The sequence below is a fragment of the Palaemon carinicauda genome, chromosome 4 (genome assembly GCF_036898095.1).
Source record: "Palaemon carinicauda isolate YSFRI2023 chromosome 4, ASM3689809v2, whole genome shotgun sequence".
NCBI lineage: Eukaryota > Metazoa > Arthropoda > Malacostraca > Decapoda > Palaemonidae > Palaemon > Palaemon carinicauda.
In genome coordinates, this window is record NC_090728.1 from 80,492,806 (window position 1) to 80,520,176 (window position 27,371).

General features: G+C 48.2%; 1 protein-coding gene across 4 annotated transcripts in view; it reads left to right on the top strand.

Annotated features, from left to right (window-relative positions):
* Positions 1 to 264: 264 nt before the first annotated feature.
* LOC137640028 (zinc finger protein 665-like) overlaps positions 265 to 27,371 on the top strand; it is a 173,532-nt gene continuing 146,425 nt past the window's right edge. The window contains exon 1 of one of the 4 annotated variants that reach the window (XM_068372391.1): positions 265 to 394. The gene's annotated coding sequence lies outside the window, so the exon portion shown is untranslated. Of the gene's footprint in view, positions 408 to 27,371 lie in introns of all 4 variants that reach the window. The other 3 variants (XM_068372392.1, XM_068372395.1, XM_068372393.1) reach the window with 3 other exon arrangements.

The window sequence follows — 27,371 nt, forward strand, 5'->3', positions numbered from 1 at the left end:
TGCAAAACGGGAAAAGCTTTGGTATAAGATGTTTATGTTTTATTTGAGAACTCGCTGGCTTGATCGCAAATGGAGACGTTTCATATGAAATTAATAATTTTACCAATAAAAATTTACTTTTTTATAAAATAAGCTAATTATTTTGGCTGTGAAAATTAAGAAAAAGTAAATGGATGTTTCAGGATGCCTAATATTTGCATGGACAAATATTATGTAGAATCTACAAATGCAATAAAAACTTGTAAAACCAAACGTCTCCAAATGTTTGTCGTCAATCGTTCTGTTGTTGTTATGGTTAGAATCTGTCCATTCATCGAGTTCAGTTGAGACTGGCCAAGCTTATGTGACAGAGAGACATATCTGAACGCAGTTGTTGCGGAACTTCACGTAGCTCGTAATTATCGCAAGTATACTTGTAGTGTTTCATGTTTGAAGACAAATAGTCTTCCTATTATTATTATTATTATTATTATTATTATTATTATTTGCTAAGCTACAACCCTAGTTGGAAAAGCAGGATACTATAAGCCCAGGGGCTCCAACAGGGAAAATAGCCCAGTGAGGAAAGGAAACAAGGAAAATTAAAATAGTGACAACATTTAGATAAATATTTCTTATATAAACTATAAAAACTCCTAAAAGCAAGAGGAAGAGAAATTAGATAAAATAGTGTGCCTGAGTGTACCCTCAAGCAAGAGAACTCTAACCCAAGACAGTAGAAGGCCATGGTACAGAGCCTATGGCTCTACCCAAGACTAGAGAACAATGGTTTTATTTTGAAGTGCCCTTGGTATTATTTTACTTATGGACATTAATTGCTTTCAACATAAAAATATAGATTTTTCAATATTAATCTTACCCGATGATCATGTAGCTGTCAACTCCGTTGCCCGACAGAAATCTACGGTCGGGATACGCCAGCGATCGCTATCCAGGTGGGGGTGTACACAACAGCGCCATCTGTGAGTAGGTACTCAAGTACTTCTTGTCAACAAGAACTCAATTTTTCCTCTGTCGTGCCGCCGGCAAGACCTACTTGGATACGCTGTTGATTCTGGAGTTGTTGTTCACGATTTGGTGATGTATTCACTCTAGAGTTTAGCCTTCGCTATTCAGGAAGCTTTATCATTAGCTTAGCAAGCTTTTGGAATTAATTTGGATTAATTGTTAACGAACTTTGCTAGATTTTGGAATTCCCCCTTGACTACTTCTTAAATTCAAGATGTCTGACCAGTCTCAAGTCCCTAAGTACAGGCAATGTAGTGTTAGGACTTGTGCTAGGCGTCTTCCGAAGGCCTCTAAAGATCCTCACACCGTTTGTTCCAATTGTAGGGGTAAATCCTGTCAATTGGAAGATCGATGTGGGGAATGCGCTGGGCTTTCGGAATTCGATTTTAACGAATTCCTTAAAAATGCACGTAGGTTAGAGAAGGAGAGAATCAGGAGGAGTTCTTCTCGCTCTGTGGATTTTTCCTCTCCCCATGCCCCTCAACCTTTTCCTTCCCCTGTGGTGGTGACTCCCGAACCTGCTACTAGTGCTCAGCCATCCATGGCGGATATGTTGCGTGCCATTCAGGCTCTCGGTGACAAAGTGGAGTCATTGGCTAATGACCGTAATCAGCTCTTGGCAGATGTCAGAGAGCTGAAAGCGAAAAGTGCAGTGGGAAGTGTTATCAGTGCTAGTGATGTGAAAAGTGTCAGTGTCAGTGTTGCGCATGAGGGTACATCTGTGCGTGCCAGTCGTCCTCCCAGTCCGGGACCTCTTGCAAGCTCCCAAGCCCAGGGGAGAAGCAATGTCGAAGGACCAAAGGGTTCGGCAGGCCTTGATCGGCGCACGGATGTATCCTCAGTGGTTGCGGACGTATCTGTCAAAGATCGTCCCATCCACAAACAGACGAATGAGCCCCTACATTCCTCGTCTGTGGAAGAAGTTTCCAGGAGGAAACGATGGACCAAGGTCTCACGACCGCTCAAACGTAAGGTCCCTTCCGAGCGAGTCCAACGGCCCAGGTGTAGCCACTGGGTCAGTTCGGACTCGCTGCAGTCATCTGATGACTGCACACCTCCCAAGAGAGGTAGAGTGGTTCCACAACAGGCTACTGCTCCGTCTGTTGTTGCTCCAACCACGGTAGACCCTAAGTGGTCCATGCTGCAGACTATGCAGTCTCAGCTTGCGGCATTCATGCAGGAGTATCATGCTGAGAAGGTTAACACTGCACCTGTTAACCTACAACCCGCCGAGGTTGTGCGCTCAGCAGATACTGCGGCTGCCTGCTCCCACACTCCACCTGTGAGAGCTCCACCACCGATGCGCAGTCCTCCCTGCCAGACGCATGTTCTTGCTGCACCATCCGTTGACATGCGTGAGCTACCGCATCAGCAGTGGGAAGGTGCTGTAGAGCTGCCGGGTTCCAGCACTATGCGGCATTCTCCGCAACCCATGCGGCATGCTCCGCATACCATACAGCATGCTCCGCATACCTTACAGCATGCTCCGCAACCCACCGCAGCCCCTCCCACGCACCAGCACTCTGCTTTTGTTGTTGCCAGCTCGCAGACTGACCAGCAGCGGCATGATGTTGGATCCGCAGCTACGCATGCACCCGTACTTCCGGATTCAGCCGTTCAGCTTTCTGCTCTGCCCTTGCCACTTCCTACTCAGCTTTCGGATGATGGAGTATCGGATGACGAAGCTGCACATTTGGATGAACCACACTCTGACTTTGAAGGGCCCAAGTCTACGCCTCCCTCCTTAGACTTTCGTAAAGTCCTTGCCTTGTTCAGGGACTTGTATCCTGAGCAGTTTGTGTCTGCAACCCCTCGCTCTCCTCCCTCCGAGTTTGCTCTGGGCATGCAGTCTGCTGCGCCTGCCTTCACCAAGCTTGTTCTCGCACGTTCATCTAAGAGAGCTTTGAGGGTTATGGGGGAGTGGTTGCATTCCAAGAAGCAACTGGGAAAGACTGCTTTCATCTTTCCGCCTACCAAGCTTGCTTCCAAGTCGAGCGTCTGGTATGCCACGGGAGAGGAACCCGGCTTGGGAGTTCCTGCCTCTGCCCAGGGCGACTTCTCAAGTCTGGTTGACTCTCCCCGCAGGTTGGCTATGAGACGATCTAAGATCTGCTGGTCCTTTTCTGATATGGATCATCTGTTGAAGGGAGTCTTTCGTGCCTTCGAGATCTTCAACTTCCTCGATTGGTGTTTGGGAGCCTTAAGCAGGAAGACTTCCCCTTCGGATAGGGACTCTGCCATGCTGATCATGTCTAGCATGGACAAAGCCATTCGGGATGGGTCTGGTGAACTTGCGGCTTCGTACGTGTCGGGAGTGCTCAAGAAGAGAGAACATCTTTGCTCCTTCTTATCGGCTGGTATCACTCCTTGCCAGAAGACAGAGTTGTTGTTTGCTCCTCTCTCCAAGTGTCTGTTTCCGGAGGAGCTGATTAAGGGGATGGCTGCCTCTCTTATCCAGAAGGATACCCATGATCTGATGGCATCTTCTGCACGTAAGGCTAAAACCTTACCTTCCGTGCCTAGACCCTTCCGCCCTGCAGCAGTAGACACTCCTGCAACTAGGTTCATCCCGCCCTTTCGTGGCAGAACCTCCAGCAGAGGAGGTACCCGTGCCGACAGTCACCGTGGCAAATCCAAGAAGGGTTCCAAGTCCGCAAAAGGCAAGTTTTGACTGCCTTCCTCTCCAGACAGCAGTGGGAGCCAGACTCAAGACCTTCTGGCAAGCTTGGGAGAGCAGAGGTGCAGACGCTCAGTCTGTGAAGTGGCTAAGGGAGGGATACAGAATTCCGTTCTGCCGCAGTCCCCCTCTAGCTACATCTCCCATCAACCTCTCTCCCAACTACAAGGAGAAGGACAAGAGGCTAGCGTTGCAACAAGAGGTGTCGCTCTTGCTACAAAAGGAAGCGGTAGTCATAGTCCGGGACCATCAATCCCCGGGCTTCTACAACCGTCTCTTCCTGGTAGCGAAGAAGACAGGAGGTTGGAGACCGGTGCTGGACGTCAGTGCTCTCAATGCTTTTGTCACCAAGCAGACGTTCACGATGGAGACGACGAAGTCGGTCCTGGCAGCGGTCAGGCAGGAGGACTGGATGGTCTCGTTAGACCTGAAAGACGCGTACTTTCACGTACCCATCCATCCAGACTCCCAACCTTTCCTAAGGTTCGTCTTTGGAAAGGTTGTGTACCAGTTCCAAGCCCTGTGCTTTGGCCTAAGCACGGCACCTCTTGTGTTTACCAGACTGATGAGGAATATTGCGAAATTCCTTCACTTGGCAGACATCAGAGCCTCCCTCTATTTGGACGACTGGCTTTTAAGAGCTCCAACAAGTCGTCGCTGTCTGGAGAATCTCAGATGGACTATGGATCTGACCAAGGAACTGGGCCTCCTGGTCAATATAGAGAAGTCTCAGCTCGTCCCATCCCAGACCATTGTCTATCTAGGTATGGAGATTCAGAGTCGAGCTTTTCGGGCTTTTCCGTCGGCCCCAAGGATCAATCAAGCCCTAGAATGCATCCAGAGCATGCTGAGAAGGAACCGATGTTCAGTCAGGCAGTGGATGAGTCTAACAGGGACACTTTCATCACTGGCCCAGTTCATCGAGTTAGGGAGACTCCACCTCCGCCCCCTTCAGTATCATCTAGCTGCTCACTGGATAAAGGACATGACGCTAGAGGCGGTCTCAGTGCCTGTTTCCGAAGAGATGAGGTCTACTCTAACGTGGTGGAAGAACAGCATTCTTCTCAAGGAAGGTCTACCATTGGCTGTTCAGACCCCCGACCACCGTCTCTTCTCGGACGCATCGGACACGGGCTGGGGTGCGACACTGGACGGACAGGAATGCTCGGGCACATGGAATCAGGAGCAAAGGACACTTCACATCAATTGCAAGGAGTTGTTGGCGGTTCATCTGGCCTTGATAAACTTCAAGTCCCTCCAGCTAAACAAGGTGGTGGAGGTGAACTCCGACAACACCACAGCCTTGGCTTACATCTCCAAGCAGGGAGGGACTCATTCGAGGAAGTTGTTCGAGATCGCAAGGAACCTCCTCATTTGGTCAAAAGATCGAAAGCTTTCGCTGGTAACGAGGTTCATTCAGGGCGATATGAATGTCATGGCAGATCGCCTCAGCCGGAAGGGTCAGGTCATCCCCACAGAGTGGACCCTTCACAAGAATGTTTGCAGCAGACTATGGGCCCTGTGGGGTCAGCCAACCATAGATCTATTCGCTACCTCGATGACCAAGAGGCTCCCGATGTATTGTTCTCCGATTCCAGACCCAGCAGCAGTTCACGTGGATGCCTTTCTGCTGGATTGGTCCCATCTCGACCTGTATGCGTTCCCGCCGTTCAAGATTGTCAACAGGGTACTTCAGAAGTTCGCCTCTCACAAAGGGACACGGCTGACGTTGGTTGCTCCCCTCTGGCTCGCGAGAGAATGGTTCACCGAGGTACTGCAATGGCTAGTCGACGTTCCCAGGACTCTTCCTCTAAGAGTGGACCTTCTGCGTCAACCTCACGTAAAGAAGGTACACCCAAACCTCCACGCTCTTCGTCTGACTGCCTTCAGACTATCGAAAGACTCTCAAGAGCTAGAGGCTTTTCGAAGGAGGCAGCCAGAGCGATTGCCAGAGCAAGGAGGACATCCACTCTCAGAGTCTATCAGTCTAAATGGGAAGTCTTCCGAAGCTGGTGCAAGACGAATGCAGTTTCCTCAACCAGTACCACTGTAACCCAGATTGCTGACTTCCTGTTACATCTAAGGAACGTAAGATCCCTATCAGCTCCTACGATCAAGGGTTACAGAAGTATGTTGGCAGCGGTATTCCGCCACAGAGGCTTGGATCTTTCCACCAACAAAGATCTACAGGACCTCCTTAGGTCTTTTGAGACCTCAAAGGAACGTCGGTTGTCCACACCAGGCTGGAATCTAGACGTGGTTTTAAGGTTCCTAATGTCATCAAGATTTGAACCGCTCCAATCAGCCTCTTTTAAGGACCTCACTTTAAAAACTCTTTTCCTCGTGTGCTTAGCAACAGCTAAAAGAGTCAGTGAGATCCACGCCTTCAGCAGGAACATAGGTTTTACATCTGAAACGGCTACATGTTCCTTGCAGCTCGGTTTTTTGGCTAAAAACGAGCTTCCTTCCCGTCCTTGGCCTAAGTCGTTCGAGATCCCAAGCCTGTCCAACTTGGTGGGGAACGAACTAGAGAGAGTACTTTGCCCAGTAAGAGCTCTTAGGTACTATTTAAGAAGGTCAAAGCCATTACGAGGACAATCAGAAGCTTTATGGTGTGCTATCAAGAAGCCTACTCTACCGATGTCTAAGAACGCAGTTTCTTACTACATCAGGCTTCTGATTAGAGAGGCACATTCTCATCTGAAGGAAGAAGACCTTGCTTTGCTGAAGGTAAGGACACATGAAGTGAGAGCTGTTGCTACTTCAGTGGCCTTCAAACAGAACCGTTCTCTGCAGAGTGTTATGGATACAACCTATTGGAGAAGCAAGTCAGTGTTCGCATCATTCTATCTCAAAGATGTCCAGTCTCTTTACGAGAACTGCTACACCCTGGGACCATTCGTAGCAGCGAGTGCAGTAGTAGGTGAGGGCTCAGCCACTACATTCCCATAATCCCATAACCTTTTTAATCTTTCTCTTGAATACTTTTTATTGTTGTTATTTGGGTTGTACGGAAGGCTAAGAAGCCTTCCGCATCCTGGTTGATTTGGCGGGTGGTCAAATTCTTTCTTGAGAAGCGCCTAGGTTAGAGGTTGTGATGAGGTCCTTTAGTATGGGTTGCAGCCCTTTATACTTCAGCACCTAGGAGTCGTTCAGCATCCTAAGAGGACCGCTAGGCTCAGTAAGGAAGACGTACTTAAAAAAGGCAGAGTAATAGTTCAAGTCGACTTCCTTACCAGGTACTTATTTATTTTATGTTTGTTATTTTGAATAACTGATAAAATGAAATACGGGATACTTAGCTTCTTTTGTTAACATGTATGCTGGTCTTCACCCACCACCCTGGGTGTGAATCAGCTACATGATCATCGGGTAAGATTAATATTGAAAAATGTTATTTTCATTAGTAAAATAAATTTTTGAATATACTTACCCGATGATCATGAATTTAAGAACCCGCCCTTCCTCCCCATAGAGAACCAGTGGACCGAGGAGAAAATTGAGTTCTTGTTGACAAGAAGTACTTGAGTACCTACTCACAGATGGCGCTGTTGTGTACACCCCCACCTGGATAGCGATCGCTGGCGTATCCCGACCGTAGATTTCTGTCGGGCAACGGAGTTGACAGCTACATGATCATCGGGTAAGTATATTCAAAAATTTATTTTACTAATGAAAATAACATTTTTCTGATGTATTATGATGTGATTTGAATGATTTTCTGGTTTATTTCCATCGCAAATGAATACTTATCCTTCCACCACCCCTCCCCCTATAGATAACAATCTGGGGGAACCTCCTTGGGAAGCGGGGTTTTGGATGGGGGAGACAAAGTAGGTAAAAACAGGGCAAAATGGAGGAAAAAACCTAAATATAACACTCAAATATATAAAAATATGGTAAATGTCTAGGAGAAGGCCGCACCCGTTTTTCAAGTATTAACAACGAAAAACGGCAAAAACCGACCAGATTATAGTTGCACATTGCATAGAAACATGAGGAAATGAATAAAAAAGAAACAGACTTAACTCTTACACACAAAATGTAAGCATAAACCTACTACTACAATACCCATACCTAGCCCTACCGGGGGGGGGCCTCCGCCCCCCCCTGCGACTCCCCCTTAAGGCCACTGTGATTTTCAGGGTGCTACCAAACCTAATAAAACCACCTAACCTAGGGCCCTGTACCCCTACTTAGGCCTAGCCCCTGTGACCCCCCCCCCCCTTACGGCCATTACCTAACACATCCATCAAACCAAATCCAAAGTGATGGTACTGCTGTATACATCGTTATACTATCACCATTATAATATAATTTATAAATTAATGAAGCTTACCTTAAACTGTTGGTTCATAAAGATGTGCTGCTGCTTTGAGGAAAACGTGAAGGTTTCTTGACATGCAGGACAATTTTTATTTTGTAAAATTAAATTGTGTCTCTGGCACAAATCAACTAGTTTTTCAATATTCCCCGAATAAGTTACAACAAATTCATTGTAAGTTAGGAAACAGTCAGGACAAGAAGATGGAATTTCAACTTCTTGTGCAATATGAGATGACGTGCTTGCTATGGCCTCCATGTCTAAGAACGAAATGAAATGCCTGGGTAAGATAATGTATTGTCGCGCTGTGATTGGCCAAACCTGTAAGACGTCATAGTGGATAGGCGCTGTGATTGGCCAAACGTGTAACACGTCATAGTGGACTAGTTTGTCTGTGGATTATAGTGGTTACAGGGCTCATTTGAGCAAAAACAAGACACAGTCAACAATAACAACAGACTTAGAAAAAATCTGGGAGGAAGACATGAGTAGCGTGAGTTTGATCGTCGATATTTTGATTTATTGAATTTCACTAAATTATCTCACTCGTATACCACTATTTACATACATTCCTACACATTCTAGTAAAAATTCATTGAATATCACTGATATCTTCATGCGGCCCTCTCCTAGACATTAACCAAAAATATATATAAATATATAAAGAACTAGGTATTTGCAACAGATAATATTATACAGAAATACTACAAAAGACTTCCTTAACATAGAGAACTAAGTTAAAATACGCTACATTATTAATGTCCATAAATAAAATAATACCGTGCCCTTCTCCTAGAAAAGCTGTTTACCAAAGCTAAAGAGCCTCTTCTAGCCTTACCAAGAGGAAAGTAGCCACTGAACAATTACAGTGCAGTAGTTAACCCCTAGGGTGAAGAAGAATTGTTTGGCAATTTCAGTGTTGTCAGGTGTATGAAGGCAGAGGAGAATATGTAAAGAATAGGCCAGACTATTCGTTGTTTGTGTAGGCAAAAGGGAAAATAAACCGTAACCAGTGAGAAGGATCCAATGTAGTACTCTCTGGCCAGTCAAAGGATCCCATAAATCTCTAGTGGTATTATCTCAACGGGTGGCTTGTGCCACTTACATTACTTAAGATTATAAGTGCCGTTACGTCGGGTCGAATGTAGTTCGTAAGGACAGGCATAAACTTTCTTATTACTTGTCAAATCAATTTTCTTTGTGGAATAACTGTTTACTTTGGGTTGGTATACTATAGTATGAAGCTATTTGTACAATTTACAAAATATTATTTAGTATTAGCTTGCCAATTTTTCTAGATTCAACGCTGTCGACACTACTCAACGGTAGCTCCGGCATAGTTTAGAAATTTTGGGGTGTATGTATGATAGCGGCCACCTGTATGTATTATTACGGCTAACTTAGAATACGGCAGTGTAAGGGGGGTCGCAATGGCCGTTAGCTCCCTGTTAGGTAAGTAGGTAAGGACAGGGCTTGTAGGTTAGGTTAGGGGGGAAAGTTTAGGTTAGTTGATGTCCATTTTTAATCTACACGAGAGGAACTGACCACTGATATACAAAGGCTTCAATTAGAGGCTCGGTTGTCTTAAATTATGATGCGTTTGAGTCTATTATTTATGTAGACATAACTATATATATTCTTACAGCTCGGTCAAGTTTGTAAATGCTTGGGACACACCTTGTAAATGTGCAATTATTACTCAATTGATGATTATAAAAAAAATGGTTAGGTAGGGAATTTTTTTATTTTATTGCAACTCTTCTTATATAGTAATTAAGAGTTGTTCCGTAACCGAAATACAAACCACGCTATTTAATTAGGGTTTGTTCCGTAACTGAATACAAACCAACGCTATTTACATGGGGTAATTACTTTGGCGACAGCCGATGACGAGCCATAAAGTTTTAACGAGGGTTTCCTACCCCACCGCTTGTTAGCGGGGGGTAGGGAGGGGTAGCTAGCAACCCCTCCCCCCTCACACACACCGGTGAAGATCCACTTTACTTCTGTCTCGGGAAGAGAACAGACCTGTCTGTGCTCTCCCTCGCTTTGACCGCCATATTAATCTGTTTTTGCTTTCTCTCTTTTGTAGTGTGTGTGAAGTTGGCCTCTACTGACAATGCGTACCTGCCCTGGACTTCCCGGCCGCCCTTGCGGGACCTTTATGTCGGCCGTGGAAACGGACCCGCACTCCTTATGCCCCCAGTGTAGGGGCCAACAGTGTGATAGTTCGAATTTGTATATTGAGTGTAGGGAGTGGTCTACCTCCCAGTGGGAGAGGTTTGCCCGGCGACGTAAGAAGAAGGCTAAGAGGGATCGTTCTCCTTCCGAGGTTTCTCGGAAGAGAGAAAATCCTAAGTCTTCCTCTTCCGCCGCCCATTCCTCCTCCGAAGCTCCCGCTCGGGCGGCCTCTTCCGAGAGGTAGCGTAGACCGTATTGTTGATGTCATTAACCGATCCCGTGGCGAGGGAGAGGTCGTTGCCTACCATAGCGAGGCGGCTGCCCCTCCCCCCTCGGAGGAGGTATTTGTTTCTAACAATGACCTTTTTCAGCTTTGGGCTTCCTTGGGGCTACAGGGTTCGCCCTCCAAGGAAGTCTTGTTTGGTATGATCAAACGGGGTGCGGCTGCCGAACAATCGTCAACCTCAGCGGACATAGATCCTCTGTCTGTGGTTGACGTTGTTGTGTCGGAAACATCCCGTGGGTCTGACAAAACTCCTGTTTCTGTGGCTGCGGTAGCAGAAGGCTCTGTCTCTCCCTCTGAACATACTTCGAGGGAGGAGCTTAGTCCTACGGTCTCTCCTTCCGCTGAGACTCCCTCTCGGGGGAGTTCTCTGGTAGAGACGCCTCTTCGGAGGCCTGTTGATGGTCAGCCTGCTGATCCCACGGCCCCTCGTGGGCGTATAAGGCGGAAGACTCGTCCTCCCCTTCGCCGTAGAGGCCTTTCTTCTCCCTTCAAAGGGGTTAGAAGGCGTCTCTTCGGTTCGTCGTCACCACAGTCCTCTGCGGAGGAGATGACTCACCGTTCTCCTGATCTACCTGCTACCACCCTTGACCTCTCCAGGGACCGTTCGCGATCCCCGTCGGAGGATGGTCGTCCTTCGGGACAATGCGAGCTGTCACCTCAGCCGTCTACATCTACTGCTGCTGACGCGCTTTATGCGCCGGAGATTGCCACTGCGCAACCTCCTGACCCTTCGGGGTCTCAGGGACTTGAGCGCGCATCTGCGCAGCTCGCCCCTAAGCATAATGCTCCGCCTGCGCTACCTGTTGCTGTTGTTCCCGCTGTTCCTGACGAAGCGCCTCGGCGCTCACCCTTGGGCGTTCGCGCCGCTGTTCCTGTTGATCGCCGTCACCCTTCTGCAGTTCCTGATGTAGCGCATAAGCGCCCAACTGCGCAGGCACGCCCTGCTCCTGTTATAACGCCGCTGCGCTCTCCTGCGCACTTGCAACCAGTTCCTGATAAGGGACCTACGCGCCCACCGGTGCCCCAGTGGCCTTCAGCACTCTCCGGCTCCTCGCCGGCTCCCGGTTCCTGTTTCACCGCGCGTGATCCAGGAGGTTCCAGAGTTGGCGCACAGGCGGCCACAGGTTCCTTCGGATTCGTCGCGCCCTGCGGGGGAGAGCCGCGGTACGCGTCCCCGCGCGATTCCAGCACCAGCGCTCACGCGCACCCCATCGCGCCCATCTAAGGAGGTCCGCGATAATAGGGAGTCTCGTGATACGAGAGAGGTTCGCGATGCGCGTCCGCGCGTAATTCCTGCTACAGCTCCATCGCGACCACGCGTTGCGACGATTCAGCTCGTCGCCCCAGAGGTTGCCAAGCCAGCGCACGGGCGCTCACGGCCGCTTCTGGAACCGCGCGAATCTGTTAATGCTACGATCGCGCTCGACGTCCCCCAATCGCTCGTCGCCCCCCAATCGCTCGTCGCCCCAGAGGTTGCCAAGTCAGCGCACGGGCGCTCACGGCCGCCTCGACCCGCGCGATTCTGTTAATGCTACGATCGCGCTCGACGCCCCCCAATCGCTCGTCGCCCCAATCGCTCGTCGCCCCAGAGGTTGCCAAGTCAGCGCACGGGCGCTCACGGCCGCCTCTGGACCCGTGCGATTCTGTTAATGCTACGATCGAGCCTGACGCGCCCCAATCGCTCGTCGCCCCAGAGGTTGCCAAGTCAGCGCACGGGCGCTCACGGCCGCCTCGGGAACCGCGCGAATCTGTTAATGCTACGATCGTGCTCGACGCTCCTCAATCGCGCCCTGTTCCTGCTTCACGCCCCGTGCCTATCTTTAAGACAGCGGTGGTGCAAGCGGCTCAAACCTCGCGACCCCCGAAGCAGCGAACCCCAACGCGACCTGTTCCTGATACGCGCCATGCGCGCCCACGATCGCCAGCGCACCTACCCTTTGCACAAGCGAGTAAACCGGTGCAGCCGGACCATCATCAGACCTCTCGTTCTCAGGTCGCTCGCGACCCTGCTCCCACACTATCGCGCCCTCGGCCAGTCCTACCGGACACTCGTTCGGGCGCTTCTGTTATCTCTCGCCCTCCGGGGCTGCATCAAATCACTGCGCGCCCGCGCGTTCAGCCGCCTCCTGTTCCAGCTCGCCACACACCCACGCCATCGCCCACTCGCGCTCGCGGGCATGTTCCCGCTCTAGCTCCTGCGCACCATCGCTCCCGACCATCCTCCTGCGCGCCATCGCCCCCCCCCCCCCCCCCCCGCCCACGCGGAGGCGCGCGCGCGCGATTTTCCAGCTTCGCGCCCTTCTTTCGCGCGCGATCCTGATCTGGGCCCAGTTTATGAGCCCCAGCGCGATCACCGGCAGGCGGTTTCTTCTGTGTCGCGTTCCCCTCCCCGCAAGCGCAGACCAGCGCGTTCGCCAGAGGGAGAACGCTCCTCCGACAGGTCTAGGGATTCTTCTCTTACAGCCCGACAGGCGAACCCTCGTGTGTCGACTCCTCTTAGGGATCCGTCGATCCCTTTCCCTTCAGAGGGAGTGTCTGACAGCGCTGCAGTCAGTCAGCAGCCCTGGTTCGACACCCTACTCAGAGCTCTCGTGCGGGCTATTAAGCCAACACACTCTGATTCGGGTCACGATCCAGCGGCAGCTTCCTCCCTCCTGAAGAGGAAGAGAGGAGTTCCTCCCGTGGATCCTCCTCCGAGGCCTGTGCTGTCCCCGCGTTGATCCTTGCGCAAAGATCCTTCTCCCCTCAAACCTTCTCGCCCTCCCCTGCGGAGGAGGATTACCCCTCCTCAGGGGAGTCGGTTGAGCAGGAATACTCTCCCATCGCACCAATGGTGGATGTTCCTCCTCTTCCCGAGAGGTCTCCTCGTCCTGAGGTGGAGAAGGACTTGCCCCCTTTGCTTTTGGAGTCCTGCATCCCTCCTAGGAGGGAACCTAAGGACTCTAAGACGATTCCAAAATCGTCTTCTAGGATCAGACAGGAACGGCCCAGGGACGTAGAGGATGCCCACGTTTCCCCCCAGGAAGAGCCTCTGGGGTCCGGAGACCTCGCTGCAAGTCCGTCTGGAGGCGAGCCCCAGGAGTCAGAGCACGCGTTCTGGAAGGTCCTGACTCTCATGAGGAACCTTAATGGGATTCCAGACCCTGAGGTCCCACCTCGTGAGGGTAAGGACACGGTCCTGGATCGCATCTTTGGCACTCAGAAGCCCTCTAGAGCCAGCGCAGCATTGCCTTGGTCCCAGGGGATGATGAGCGCCAGAGACAAGATCGAGGGCCAGCTTGCGGAGCTTGCTTCCTCCAGTAGATCCAGTGCCGGAAGTAAGCTCCTCCCTCCTCCTCGTGTCCATCAGAGGAGGTACTTTGAAGTCCTTGAGGAGTCTACGTTGAGCCTTCCCCTACATCATTCCGTGGAAGGGCTCACAGGGGGAGTTCCTCTCGAGAGGCTCTCCAACCGGCACGTATCCTTCTCAGCCACTGAGATCCAGAGCCAGGAGAAGGTCATCAAGTGCACTATGCAAGCCACTTCATGGCTTGACATCTGGCTGAGGTCTCTGGGCATTCTGGTGCGTTCCGAGGATCTCTCCAAGGAAAGCACCAAGAAGGCGCTGGAAACTTTTCTCCTCTCGGGTACTCGGACCATCGAGTTCCTGTCCCACCAAGTCTCGAGCTTGTGGGCCAACACGATCCTCAAACGCAGGGACGCTGTTGTCGAGAGGTTCCACCATAAGGTTCCCAGCGCCGAGTCGAGCAGGCTCAGACACTCTTCCGTCCTTGGTAAGAGCTTGTTTGAGCCTAAGGATGTGGAGCTCTCTGCCGAGAAGTGGAGGAAATCCAACCAGGATTCCCTCATCCATAGGGCCCTTACATCGAGGCCCTATAAGCCCCCGGCGGTTCAGTAGCCCCGTCCCGTCAAGGATACGAAGAAGACTACCGTAGCAGCGAAGCCCAAGGTGTCTAAGCCCTTTCCTGCCAAGGGCAGGAGGGGTAAAAAGTCCTCCAGGGGAGGCAAGAACCCTAGAGGCTCCGGCCGAGGCCGGAAGTGCTAGGGTTGCCTGCAGAGTTGCGCAGCAAGGTGGCAGCAACTCGGGGCGGTTTCCATGATATCTCTAGGGTATCGCGTCCCGTTCACAGCATCTCTCCCTCCCCTGACAGCGAATCTAGTGTCGTTGAACTCTTTTACCATGGGATCGGCAAAAGGGCAGGCCCTTCGGGCCGAGGTCCAGACCATGTTGGAGAAGGACGCTCTCCAGGAGGTCGTGGACGGGTCCCTAGGCTTTAACAGTCGACTCTTTCTTGTGAGAAAGGCATCTGGAGGCTGGAGACCAGTCATCGACCTCTCGACTCTGAACGGGTTTGTCAAGCAGACCCCGTTCAGTATGGAGACGGCAGACACGGTCAGGCTTGCAGTGAGACTGCGAGACTTCATGTGCACACTGGATCTGAAGGACGCGTACTTCCAGATCCCAATCCATCCGTCTTCAAGGAAGTATCTGAGATTTTGCCTAGACAACAAGATCTTCCAGTTCAAGGTGCTGTGTTTCGGTCTCTCCACAGCCCCTCAGGTGTTCACCAGTCTTCACCATCATCTCTTCTTGGGCTCACAGGATCGGCATCCGTCTCCTCCGTTACCTGCACGACTGGCTGATGCTGGCAGACTCGGAGGCATCCCTTCTTCGCCACCGAGACAAGCTCCTCAAAGTTTGCCAGGATCTGGGGATCGTGGTAAACCTTGAGAAATCCTCTCTGCAGCCCTCTCAGAAGCTGATGTATCTAGGCATGATCATAGACACCAATCTCCACAAAGCCTTCCCATCAGACGAAAGGATAGCGAGGCTGAGGAAGGTTGCGAAACCTTTCCTCAATCGAGAAGAACTCTCAGCCCAGTCGTGGCTTCGTCTCCTCGGTCATCTCTCCTCCCTGACCCGCCTCGTTCCCAACAGTCATCTCAGGATGAGATCCCTTCAGTGGCGACTCAAGTCTCGGTGGCGTCAAGGACTCGACTACCCGGACATCCTGATCCCCATGGGATCTGCGGAACGAGCGGACCTCAGATGGTGGGTGGCAGACGAGAACCTGCGAAAGGGAGTGGATCTTCTCGTCTCTACCCCGGAGTTGATGCTGTTTTCGGACGCATCAAACAAGGGGTGGGGTGTCCACGTTCTGAACCACAGGGCCTCAGACCTGTGGTCAGAATCAGAAAAGTACCTTCACATAAACCTGCTAGAGATGAAGGCCGTTTTCCTGGCCCTTCAAAAGTTCCACCAAGTCCTGGCGGGCCACTCCGTAGTGGTGATGAGCGACAACACTACGGTGGTGGCTTACATTAGCATGTAGGGAGGTACCTTTTCGGAACAGCTGTCCCATCTTTGCAGTAGAGATCCTGAGATGGTCCGAAGCCCACTCGATATCACTTGTGGCTCGCTTCATTCCAGGCAAGAGGAATGTGCTCGACGACAGTCTGAGCAGAGCGACGCAGATAGTGAGTACCGAGTGGTCTTTGAATCCTCGGATAGCCAACAAAGTCCTGACTTTGTGGGGTTCCCCGACTGTGGACCTGTTCGCTACAGCGTTGAACACCAAGCTTCCGCTATACTGCTCCCCAGTCCCGGACCCCAAGGCCCTCTGGCAAGATGCCTTTCAACAACGGTGGGACAACGTAGACGTGTACGCCTTTCCCCCGTTCTGACTGATGAGAAGGGTCCTCAACAAGACCAGAACATCGGTCAACCTCTCAATGACCTTGATAGCTCCGCTATGGCATCACGCAGAGTGGTTTCCAGACCTTCTGCAACTCCTCACGGAGATACCGAGGGAACTCCCTCCACGTCACGAGCTACTCAAACAACCACACTCCAACATCTTTCACAAAGCCATAGCTTCGCTACGACTTCACGCCTGGAGACTATCCAGCATCTCCTCAAAGAGAGAGGCTTTTCGCAACAAGTTGCGGAAAGCATGTCTCGACACCTGGGAAAGTCATCCGCAGGGGTCTACCAGGCAAAGTGGAGAGTCTTCTGTGGTTGGTGTCGTGGAAGGGGTATCTCTCCACTCGATGTCACTATTCCAGCAATAGCGGAGTTTCTCGTGTATTTGCGGGAAGAAATGCGCCTTTCAGTCTCGGCAGTGAAAGGCTATCGCTCAGCCTTAAGTCTTGCCTTCAGGCTCAAAGGAGTGGACATTTCCTCTTCGCTGGAACTTTCTCTACTCATACGAAGTTATGAACTTACCTGCCTCCAGTCGGAAGTGAGACCTCCTCCATGGAACTGGGTTCGAGTCCTCAGGTCTCTTAAGAGACTTCCTTTCGAACCATTACGCCAGGCTTCTGATCGCCACCTGACTTGGAAGACGGTGTTCCTGCTTGCTCTGGCCTCGGCCAAGCGAGTCAGCGAATTTCATGGTCTCTCGTATGACATCGCCCATTCAAGGGGATGGGGGGGAGGTAACGTTCAGATTCGTCCCTGAGTTTGTAGCTAAGACTCAGAATCCAGGAGTGCCGGACCCCTGGTTCGATTCCTTCCGGATTTCGAGTCTCCGTTCTGTAACAGATGACCCAGACCATCTTCTACTGTGCCCAGTAAGTAGTCTGAGACTCTATCTTAAGAGAACAGCTGCAATTCTTCCTCGGGTGCAAGCATTGTTCGTGAGCACTGGAAGGACGAAGAGGAGGGTCACTAAGAATACAATCTCAGCTTGGATTCGCAGGGTTATCTACCATTCCCTGAATCCTGACCTTCCTCCGTCACATCGCCCTAGGGCACATGATGTCAGGGGCATTGCTACGTCCTTGGCAATCAAGAGAAATTACTCTGTGACGCAGGTTCTACTAGCAGGGGTTTGGAAGCGTCAAACGACCTTCACAGCCCACTACCTGCAAGACGTGACCCACAGGAGGCTCGATACGTTCTCTATCGGCCCTGTGGTGGCTGCACAACAGCTGGGTTAAACCTCAGGCTCCTTAATGGACAAGTTGCAGAAGGTTGAGGGCATTGTTACATGATTTTAGTCTGCATGAATGAAATGGTATGCCTGGCCCTTATTCTTTTCTTCATTCTCCCCTCTCTTGGGAAAGCAGCATCCTGGGTTCTCTGCACAGCTGACCTCAAACCACTGCAGGTAAACCATGTTTCCTTGTGTTCCTAGTATTAAGTTAATACTGTCACGTCCCCATACCCTTACGAGGTGGTATTGGGATCGTCCTAACCTAGATTTCCATCTAAAGGACTCCAGGTCAACTTCCTAGGACGAGTCACACTTCACTCCTTCACACACTAGCTTACGTAGGCCGCGGTCCTTGCAGAGCAAGGCACTTGCGAGGTGCAGGGACTCCTTATCTTGAGTTCTAACACACTCAGATACTGAGTCCCCGGGCAAAAGCCAAAGCCAGTACAGCTGGGACTTACCACCCTACCTAAGGGTTAAGTCACCCTAATTAAATAGCGTGGTTTGTATTTCGGTTACGGAACAAATGACAAATTCGTAGATAATTTGTATTTTTCCTAACCATACAAACCTTAGCTATTTAATCAAACATGCCTGCCAGCCCTGTCCCCCGGGAAGTCCTACCTCTAAGCAAAGTGAGCTACTCACTGGTGTGTGAGAGGGGGGAGGGGTAGCTAGTTACCCCTCCCCTACCTCCTCGCTAACTAGTGAGGGGGTAGTAAACCCTCGTTAAAAATCTAATGGCTCGTCATTTCAGCTACGTCGAAAGTAATACCCTAATTAAATAGCTAAGGTTTGTATGGTTAGGAAAAATACAAATTATCTACGAATTTATCATATTCTTTAAATGTTGGCAAGCAAAAAATGTCAAGATATGTTGAGGAAGGTGGGAGGGGTTATAAAAAACTAGTTTGGTTTCCTCACGCAACGACCTGGAACTAACATAGCCAACCTAACAAAAGTTTGTGATGCCAGCGTACATAAGCAGAAGTTTCGTGATGCCAGCGTACATTTGATATATATTCAAAATATCCGGTACAGTATATACTAAATTAAAAATGTGGTAATTACTCAAAAGTTTCCATAAAATATACAATTTACGAATAGTGACACTTGAGTAATTACTCAATTTTTTATTTAGTATATATTTTGAATAAAAGGTACAGTGAGCCCTCGCTAATTCGCGGTTCGACTATCGCGGATTCACGACTTCGCGTTTTTTTTCATAACGCATGTATATACATATATCGCGGATTTCGGATTTTCCGGAAATTTCGGAAATAGCCGCGATATATGAAGACCCCAAATATTTTGTTAATTCCATTAATAATTAGTAATAGCTGCTCTTACTGATGGTTCATTGCATTACATATGACATATAATTCAGTACAGAAAGAAATAAAACACGAAAAGAGAATGTGATCATACGATAATTCAGTATACGTAGTAAAATTAAATCGAACATGAAACGCAAATCAGATGCAGTCTGACTTTGTCATATTTGAATGGTGTAAGGCTGCTGATGGCTACTACTACAAATGTAATGGATGTGCATCTTTTCCATGAATCTTTTGTATGTATACGTACGTAGTACTGCATCCAATAATATTCTTTGTTGCAAAAATCACATCTCGAATAAGCGTACATATCCTACAACAAAACAAGCGTAAAATAGCGTACGTAAAGCATACTGTATATAGTACCTTGTATTTGAATTTGTAACTACTACGGAGCATGTAAGACGGACTGTGATTGGTTCCAGTGCTGATAAATGACGAATCAGCTCCCAAGTTTTGTAATCTAGCCTGTGATTGGTGTTTTGACTGCTTCTCCGATCCGCAGCATCTTCTCGCGGCCACTTTGTTTGCCGCTCTCTCGCCGGGTAGACGCTGCTACGTTACTGTGTAACTTTAATCTGTGCTGTGCGTGACTGTTTGAAGTTGAACTTTTTGTTGAACTTTTTGTTGAACTTTCTGTTTAACCCCTACAATGGCTCCCAAGCGTTCAATGGCTCCCAAGCGTTCAATGGCTCCCAAGCGTTCAATGGCTCCCAAGCGTTCTGCTTCTACTAAGGCTGGTAGTGAGCCGAAACGCCACCGAAAAATGATGACGATTGCTGAGAAGGTGACACTTCTCGATATGTTGAAAGAAGGCAGAAGTTAAGCGGCCGCAGCCCGCCATTTGGGAGTGAACGAATCCACCGTTCGCTACATTAATAAGGACGAGGCGAACATTAGAAAGACGGCTGTCATCACCTTTAGCAGGTCAGCGAAGCGAGTTGTTACCGCTCGTAATAAAACGATCGTCCATATGGAAGGTGCTTTAGCAATCTGGATTGCCGACTGCCGGAAGAAGAACATAGCCTTGGATACGAACACCATCTGAACCAAGGCTTTGGGTTTGTATGAGAATTTTGCGGCAAAGGAACCTCAAGACGACGATGGCGACCATGCTGAAGAAGACGAAGATGATGTACTAGATGAACCTCAAGCAGGGACATCCACTGATTCCCAGCCTCAGAAACAACGTTTTTCCGCCAGCAAAGGATGGTTCGTGAAGTTTCAGAAACGCTTCGGCCTGAAAAGCGTTTCCCTGCATGGCGAGGCTGCTTCCGCTGACACTACCGCTGCTGAAACTTACGCGAATGAGACATTTAAGAACATTATCACTGAAGGTGGATACAAGCCTGAACAAGTGTTTAATATGGATGAGACCGGCTTGTTTTGGAAGAGAATGCCGTCGCGAACTTTCCTGTTCAAAGAAGAAGCCAAAGCCTCTGGCTTTAAAGCATTCAAAGATCGCATTACCCTCGTGATGTGTGGCAATGCTGCTGGATTTTTGCTAAAGCCGGGGCTTATTTACTAATCGAAAAACCCTTGCGCTTTGAAAAATAAAAATAAGAATCTCCTTCCCGTGTACTGGATGCATAATCCAAAAGCATGGATTACGAAGATGCTGACCTCCAACTGGTTCCACCAGTGTTTTATCCCGCAAGTCAGCAAATATCTCTTAGAGAAGGGCTTGCCAGTCAAGATCCTTCTCCTTATGGATAACGCTGGTGGACACGCAACTGACCTGTCGTATGAGGGAATCAGGTTGAGTTCCTGCCACCCAACACCCCGTCATTAATTCAACCGATGGACCAGGGGGTTATCAGGGCGTTCAAGGCCCTCTACACGAAGAATACCTTGGCGGACCTCGTTGCGTATGTGGATGCGGCCCAAGAAGATGTAGATGAAAATTTCAATTTGAAGGCGTACTGGCGGAAGTACACAATAGCCACGTGCCTGCAGAACATTCAGAAGGCACTGCAAGAAATGAAACCTGCAACCGTTAATGCGAGCTGGAAGAAGTTGTGGCCTCAGATTGTTTACGACGACGAGGGATTTACACCGTCTGAAATTCAACACTCTGCAATACGCAAATCTGTGCAGTTGGCTGCGATAATCGGAGGTGACGGGTTTGGCGACATGACGACTGAAGACGTCGACGAGTTGTTGGACTGCCATTCCCAGCCGCTAACTGACGCAGACCTAGAAGACCTGACGAAATCGGCCAGTAAAGAAGACAGTGAAATGCTGGAAGAGACCCAAGAAAATGTCGAAGAAACGGGCTTAACATTAGAACGGCTTGCCAAGTTCTGCAACCATGCGAAGGAGTTGAAAGAAATGTCGCAAGAGTGGGACGAGGATATGGTTTGGTCTATGCAATTCTGCAACAAGATCGATGACGACATGACTCCCTACAGGATGCTCTTCGAGCGAAAAAAGAAGCAGCGGCAGCAACTTCCGATCACAATGTTCTTCCAGCCTCGCAAAAAAGAGCCAGTTCCTCCTGCTAGTACGCCTTCGGAAGAAATTGAAGAAGTGTCCCAGGAAGAAGTTGAAGAGGTGTCCCAGGAAAAGACACCTCCGTCTGAAAAGACGTAAAATACTATCATTGGCTGCACAGTAGAAGACATCATCAGCTTCATCATCATCATTTCTACTGTGCAGCAAATTCATCGCCATCATCATTCAAGTTTTTCTTCAACTTCTTTCGTGGTGAGTACAGTAACAATCTTTATTTTTTACTTTAATATTCTAACATTTTAATATTTGTGCCTGTTTTAGTTTTGTATGCATTAAGTTAAAGGGAAGGTTTTAAAAGTCTGAATATACATGTTGTAACCTATCATATTTTTTTTGTTTAAAATTTACATTTACGTATGTAAAACAACTCTCTCTCTCTCTCTCTCTCTCTCTCTCTCTCTCTCTCTCTCTCTCTCTCTCTCTCTCTCTCTCTCTCTCTCTCTCTCTCTCTCTCGTAAATTATCATTCGGTCATTAGCGGCAGTTTGTTATTGTTGATTAAACGCCAAAAAAGAAAAGAAAAAAAATTGTTTTCCTTCTTTGCTACGTATGTAGGATTTTATACAGATACGGTAAATAATATTTGTAATAACATATTTACTAAAAGCTTTTAATATCATTATTTATCACTTTCATCATGCGCGTTTAATGCCTTCGTTTGTTTATTACGATCGAAGATGGAGCATACAGTAAACGAATGGAAGGTTTCCGTTTCAGGCGGCGTCATAAAGAAAAACATTATATAAATGGCATTCATTTCATTTATTTGGAAGTCCTAAGAAAAATTAAGTAAAACATTGGTAATATCAAAATCAACATATAATCAATATAATCGATGCAAAAACTAACCTATACACAGATGTGTAAATGCGTTTGTTTCTTCATTATGATCAGAGATAAACGTAAACAAAACATTGGTTGTGATTTTTTATCGTGCTTTTTGGCGTGTTTAGGAAACGCATGATATAATATCGCCTTTAATATTTGTGCCCGTTTTAGTTTAGGGTACTGTACTGTAGTACATGCATTAAGTGTTCTGTACATTAAAGGGTAGTTTGTTAACAGTACTACGTAAAGGGAAGGTTTTAAAAGTTTGAATATACATGTTAAATAAATACGTAAATATGGTGTCCCTACTTCGCGGATTCTCAGCTACTATATCGCGGTCGGGTTTGGAACCTATCTACAGCGATAAACAAGGGTTCACTGTATATCAACAGAATGCTGGCATCATGAACTTCTGTTTCTGGAGAGGGAGGTCTCAACCTTCCAGACTCACCAGTGGTAGCTTATACACCCCCCCCTGGAACCCCCCCAAGCGGCGGCGCGAGCCCCAAACCACGCCCCCTTGGGCGGAGTTACCAGGGACGAGCGGGTTGACTCGGCAATGGAAGTCACATTTCTGAAGTTGACTTCGGCACAGAACGTTCTCCTCTTTTTCCCTCCCGCTGCTCCCAACATTATTTGCTGATTTTCATTATTCTGCACTCAGCAACCAGAGTAATATCTCAGCCCACGGCTTAATTATGTCTAGGCAAATTCTTACCTCCGCGGAGGTGCATCGGCTTAGCGAAGACTCCAGCGGAGAGAACGTAATCAGTAACGAAAAACGAACACAATTGACTGCAGATAGTGATATGCCTTCTAATTCTGATATCGTAAATATGTTACTACAACAGAATCAAACTCTCATGAAAATTATCCAGAAAAGGTAAGGTTTTAAATTCTTTTTACAACGAAAACGTCATATGGAAAGCAGCTGATTTAGACTAATGACGTCACAAATGCAAATGGCGGTCCCTATACGTAAGGTTGTTATGATTTGAATGCTTAGAGCAGGCACTTCCGAACATAGCGTAAGTAGCTTAAGCAAAGCATGTGCATGATTACTACACGATTAATTGGTATAAACAAACCAAATACTCCAATTTTTATATATTACAAAATTATAATTAAGCACACAAAACAAATTGCTTGCCTGACACATCAAAAGCACGCAGCTTAATAGGCAGTAGGCTAGACCACAGGTAAGTTCGAGCTTACATTTCTCGCTTTAAACCTATCGACACTAGCCTAGGCCCTGGGGGGCTATCTGATAAGGGTTACATATGAGGCAGGTCTAGTTTATTAATAATAACAGATTTAAACTTATCATTCACTTAAATATGGCACTGAATTAACCTAAGAGGGCTATTTGAGTCGTGAACCCCATTGCCTGACTTCAGCCTTCTAGGTCCGCTGCTGTCCATATTTACTATACCTGTTGAACAAAATTTCAATTAATCTATGGTAAATAAATCACTGATATTAAACATTCATCTCGGCAGAAGTGGTTCACCTGCTAAGAAGAATGAGGCTCCCCCTCCTACTAAGCGCTCAAGACGATCACCTGAATTACCTGAAAGTGCAAATTTAGACCTCTTTTCCTTTTATAATAATGGAGATGAAAGTGATTACGAAGTTTTCAATATTAAACTTAGCCGGTGATTATATAAGCTGCAACTCTGTTGCTCGACAGAAAACTCTACGTAAAAAATCCGCCAGCGATCGCTATGCAGGTAGGGGGTGTACTTCAACAGCGCCATCTGTCGTGCAGGTACTCAGTACTCAATGTAAACACAGAACTCAATTTTCTCTCTGTCGGGCTACCGGCAAGACCTACTACTGTAATTCGCTGTTACTAACTGGTTTTGTTTTCACAACTATTTGGTGAAGTACACTATTCTAGTTTTGAGCTTTCGCTATGCAGGTGTTTTATCTTCATCTCAAAACTTGAACTCGTTTTGGATAGATTTAATTATGGTGACAAAGAGAGTATGGACTTTCTTTCACTTTTAAATGGCCGACCCTTCCCTTAGACGGAAGTGTGTTTAGGTTTTTAGTAATTTTTCTTATCACGTTATAGATCTATATATTTTATATCTCTCCGCCTTTATTAGGCCTCTTCGATTAACTTTCCATTTATTATAAACATATAAAAATAAATTTTAATGTTTTGTTTATATGCGACCTTTCCTGATAGTAGGCGGTCTAACTTGGAACCGAAGTTAATCAACGTTGAGCCCGTTATATCGTATTTAGCCTTTAAAGAATTTAAAACTTTTTAAATGTAATGTTTTATGAAAGAATTTCTTTGATAGTCTTCGTACTGTTTTCAAAGATGAACTAACGTTTAGTTTTTTAGGCTACGCAGTTGTTGACGTTCAGGACGTTCAACATGCGCTCTATCGTTACGATAGAGAGAGAGTGTATCACGGTTTCACTTTGCAGTAAGAGTAAATCGATTCTGACGTTTTGTTCATTCTTTCTTAGCTTAAATGTTTTAAATTCTAATTTAAAGGAACTTTTTATTTGAAAAACCTTTCAGTTTTTTCCTTTAGTCAAATAACATGTTTTTTTGACGATATATAATTGGGCTCTTCTCTTAGGTGCGAAATCAAGAGAGAAAGAGAGAGAGAGATAGAGACGGAGGGAGAGAGAGGAGAGAAAACGTTCCGTTCAAGCGGGTAACGTTGTTCTCGTGTTACTCTCGTCCCTAGTCTCTGTACGGGGAGGAAGGTAAAACGTTTTTAGGTTTTTTTCTCGTCCCCAGGCTATGTGCGGTGAGAGATTGAAAACGTAGTTTATATGAACTAGTGTTTAGTCTCTTTCCCAGCCACTGAATTTTTTATCTTAATATATGTTTTCTGTTTTTTGCTGGTATTAATGAGCTGCATTATACGACTGATTTCGCAATTACTACCTTTTAATGAAGGGTAGAATTCGTGTTTCAGGTAGAAATCAGTAAAAGTTTCGATTTCAGTGAAATAAGTGCAAAACAGAAAATCGATAAAGTGATATGCGCAAAGTGTTACAGTGTTGCGTCCGAGGGTTCGTCTGTTCGTGCCTGTCGTTCACCTAGTCCGGAACCTCTTGCAAGCTCCCAAGCCCAGGGGAGAAGTAATGTCGAACGACTTATGGGTTCGAGAGGCCTTGATCAACGAACAGACGTTTCCCTCCGTGGTTTCGGGCGTATCTACCCAAGATCGCCCCACCCACACAAAGACGAGAGAGCCCATTTATTCCTCGTCTGCGGAAGAGGTTTCTCGTAAGAAACCATGGACCAAGGTCTCGCGGCTTATTAAGCGCAAGTCGGTCCCTTCCGCGCAAGTCCAACGGCCCAGTTGTAGCCACTGGGTCAGTTCGGACTCGCTGCAGTCTTCCGACGACTGCTCACCTCCTAAGAGAGGCAAAGCGGTACCGCATCAGGCAGTCACACCGTCTGTTGCCGCACCTGCTCCTGTAGACCCTAAGTGGTCTTTGCTGCAGACCATGCAGTCTCAGTTAACGTCATTGATGCAGGACTTTCGTGCGGAGAAGGTTGACACTGCACCAACCTCTAGCCTACAACCAACCACGGTTGTGCGTCCTGTGGACGCTGAGGCGACCTTCTGCCGCACTCCAGCTGAGAGAGTCCCGCCACCCATGCGTTCCAGTGTAACCTGCCAGCCGCATGTTGACGTTCAGCGACGCACGGAACCTTCCGTTGACGTTCGCGAGGTACAACAACAGTCTAAGTTGTTTTGTTTTGACGCGGTGCGTCAACCTCCGCATTCTAGAGTTGTTTTGACTGCTCAGTCTAGACAGTCAAAGCAGTCTCGAGTGGACGCTGTACGTCCTCACGCACCTGTTGTGGTTGACAGTTCAGTTGTTGACAGTTCACAGACTGTCAAGCAGTTACATGACGTTGCATTCTGGTCCACTACTAATGCACCAGTGAGAGACTCGGCTTTTATCGGACAAGGTTCCTGTAGATGAGGAAGTTGCTGTTCTCCCTCCTACTGATATTCCCTTGAGGACTCTGTCAGATGGAGAGGAGCCTTAAGCTGCTTAGCCTCCTATGGACTTTAATTAAATCATGATGATTTTTTTAAGGATCTTCGTCCGGATCTTGTAACTGCTGCTCCTCGTTCGCCTAAACGTCAGAACTTACACTAGGCCTAGCTACTTCGAAGCCGTTGTTTTTAAGCTAGTGCTCTCTCGCTCTCCTAGGGAGCGTTACGTTGGCTAGGCGACTGGTTTTTTCACCAGGAGGAGTTTGGGGGATACAGCCTTTGATTTCCCTTCTTTTAAACTGGTTTATAGAGCGAGAGTCTGATATGACACGAGAGAAGTTCTCGGCTTGGGAGTTCATGCCTCTGCCCAGATAGACTTCTCAATTCTGGTAGACTCTCCCTGGCGCCTAGCCAGGAGACGCTCCAAGTTGTTTACAGGTCAACTTCTCAGCTTTTGTCGAGCCTTTGAAGTTTTGCTGTACTATTATGTCACACATAACAAGGCTTTCAGGGATGGTAAACGGTTCCGCCTCAGTCGCTAACCCCGTCTGTTGCCACACCTGCTCCCGTAGACCCTAAATGGGCTTTGCTGCAAGACATGCAGTCCAAGCTTGCGTCCTTGATAGAGGACTTAAATGCGGAGAAGAACCTTCTGGCCAACAACCTTCCAACCGGTCGGTTGTGCGCCCTGTTGACGCTGAGGTAACCTACTCGCGTCTGCCAGTTGAGGTGGTTCCTCCTTCTGGCCAACAACCTTCCAACCGGTCGGTTGTGCGCCCTGTTGACGCTGAGGTAACCTACTCGCGTCTGCCAGTTGAGGTGGTTCCTCCTTCTGGCCAACAACCTTCCAACCGGTCGGTTGTGCGCCCTGTTGACGCTGAGGTAACCTACTCGCGTCTGCCAGTTGAGGTGGTTCCTCCACCGATGCGACCCAGTGTGGGTTGCCAGCCGCACGTTGACGTTAAGTGACGCTCGGAGGTGGTTGTTGACGTTCAGGACGTTCAACAACCAGCAGAGGTGACTTGTTGTGACGCAGTGCGTCAACCTCAGCAACCCGGTAGGGTGTTGACTGCACAACCCAGACGGTCTAGACAGTTTCGGGTTGACGCTGTACTTCCTCGCGCACCCATGGTTGTTGACAGTTCACAGACTGTGCAGCAGTTCCATGATATTGCGTCCGGCTCCGTCACGCATCCACTAGTGCGACGGGATTCAGCGAGTCAGACGTTGCCCACTCCGTTGCCGTTTCCTCATCAGTTTCGGATGAGGAACCCTCTGATGAGGACGTTGCTG